General features: G+C 57.0%; 1 non-coding gene across 1 annotated transcript in view; it reads right to left on the bottom strand.

Moving 5' to 3' along the window:
- LOC126093619 (small subunit ribosomal RNA) overlaps positions 1–620 on the bottom strand; it is a 1,909-nt gene extending 1,289 nt beyond the window's left edge. The window contains exon 1 of the ribosomal RNA XR_007521747.1: positions 1–620. This exon is cut by the window's left edge and continues 1,289 nt beyond it. This is a non-coding gene — a ribosomal RNA (small subunit ribosomal RNA).
- Positions 621–2,500: the final 1,880 nt, after the last annotated feature.

Raw genomic sequence — 2,500 nt, forward strand, 5'->3', positions numbered from 1 at the left:
ATATACGCTATTGGAGCTGGAATTACCGCGGCTGCTGGCACCAGACTTGCCCTCCAATAGATACTCGTTAAAGGATTTAAAGTGTACTCATTCCGATTACGGGGCCTCGGATGAGTCCCGTATCGTTATTTTTCGTCACTACCTCCCCGTGCCGGGAGTGGGTAATTTGCGCGCCTGCTGCCTTCCTTGGATGTGGTAGCCGTTTCTCAGGCTCCCTCTCCGGAATCGAACCCTGATTCCCCGTTACCCGTTACAACCATGGTAGGCGCAGAACCTACCATCGACAGTTGATAAGGCAGACATTTGAAAGATGCGTCGCCGGTACGAGGACCGTGCGATCAGCCCAAAGTTATTCAGAGTCACCAAGGCAAACGGACCGGACGAGCCGACCGATTGGTTTTGATCTAATAAAAGCGTCCCTTCCATCTCTGGTCGGGACTCTGTTTGCATGTATTAGCTCTAGAATTACCACAGTTATCCAAGTAACGTGGGTACGATCTAAGGAACCATAACTGATTTAATGAGCCATTCGCGGTTTCACCTTAATGCGGCTTGTACTGAGACATGCATGGCTTAATCTTTGAGACAAGCATATGACTACTGGCAGGATCAACCAGGGAGCTGCGTCAACTAGAGCTGAGCAGCCGGCCGCCCGGGAGTGTGTCCCAGGGGCCCGCGCGAACACGCAAGCGTCCGCTCAATTATTCTGCAAACAGGAGGAGGCTGAGCTCCCCTGCACAATACACCTCGAAACCCTCTCAGGTCCCGGCGGCGCGCAGCGCCGTCCTAAGTACTTGGTCGGGTTCGAGAGAGGCGCAATCGCCCGGAGTTAGGCGAGTAGACGCTTTAGGTGCGACCACCCGTGCTCCCAACTGAGCTTGCCGCTGCCGACAGAGGCCCGGGAGCGTGCTGTCGTGGCATTGCCGGCGGGAGACAACACGCGCCACCTACGGTGACCGGCAGCTCCAACGCCAGCGCCACAGAAGGGCAAAGGCCCCACGTGGGTGCCGAAGCGAACTCTCCCAGCACAGCGCACGTGCCAACACGTCTGCACAACTGCGATACAAACCACCAGCGAGAACCGCTGGGGCGACCGAGCAGCAGACGGCGTCGCGGCGCCGAGTGCCGGGCGGCGGCGCATCCTCAACGCACACAGTCCTCAATCGGACCAGCACACTGCAGATGTCCACCGCGCTTCGCACCGGGCCGGCGAGGACCCACTTTGGCTGCACGGCGCCGCGCGCAGGGTGCCCCGGCGCGCAGGTGCGCCGCCTGCCGCGTCCGTCGGCCGGCGCGCCTGCCACTGGGCGCCCCCACCAGCCGGCTGTAGCGCGTGCGCCCACGCACCGCGCGGCCAGCACGCCGGGCGGCCCCCCCTCACCGGCCGGGGACAGTCCCACCCACCCACAGCCGCGTATCGCTTCACACCCAGATTCACATTCACGTTCGTTGGTATGGTGGGGACCGCTTCGTAGCTGTACCGATCGTTGCCCTCACAGATGTACCTCCAGCAAGGACAACCGCACCACAACGGGTTACCAGTTGTTCATGTGCGTAACGTCACCAGTAAACGTACACGTCCATCCCCGTTTGCAAAGTCAACTATTATTGCATGCCTGCCTGTCAGGTGTCAAGACACACTACATCCGCTCACATCCACGCAACAAAATGTGCCCGACTAGAGGGCACGTGGAAGGTGCCCCCGTACGTATGCGATGTCCATTGCGCGACCAACTGTCAACCGGCCTCTGTAGCATGTCGCAGATGTGGAACGCGGGGCACCGTGCTATCACATTGTGTGAGAAGAGACTACTACGTCTGCATACACGCGCCACTACATGAACAGACGGCTCATGCTGATCGCCATCCACTGCGTCCATTACTCCCACACGTCTCTATGGCGTACCACACTGCAATGCAGCTGTTATGGGGAGATGACACGTAGCTGTGTACACAAAATTCTGAGCGGGTTGCGGTTGGACAACAATACATTAATGTAACGTGTCATATGCCAATTACAGAGCAGGGTAAGGCACAACGTGGGTTAGGTTAAGGCACAACGTGGGTTAGGTTAAGGCACAACGTGGGTTAGGTTAAGGCACAACGTGGGTTAGGTTAAGGCACAACGTGGGTTAGGTTAAGGCACAACGTGGGTTAGGTTAAGGCACAACGTGGGTTAGGTTAAGGCACAACGTGGGTTAGGTTAAGGCACAACGTGGGTTAGGTTAAGGCACAACGTGGGTTAGGTTAAGGCACAACGTGGGTTAGGTTAAGGCACAACGTGGGTTAGGTTAAGGCACAACGTGGGTTAGGTTAAGGCACAACGTGGGTTAGGTTAAGGCACAACGTGGGTTAGGTTAAGGCACAACGTGGGTTAGGTTAAGGCACACCGTGGGTTAGGTTAAGGCACACCGTGGGTTAGGTTAAGGCACAACTTGGGGGTAGATTGCGGTGCAAATTGCATTACATTGCGGTGCAAATTGCATTACATTGCGGTGCA

Source organism: Schistocerca cancellata, chromosome 7 (genome assembly GCF_023864275.1).
Source record: "Schistocerca cancellata isolate TAMUIC-IGC-003103 chromosome 7, iqSchCanc2.1, whole genome shotgun sequence".
NCBI classification, from domain to species: Eukaryota; Metazoa; Arthropoda; class Insecta; order Orthoptera; family Acrididae; genus Schistocerca; species Schistocerca cancellata.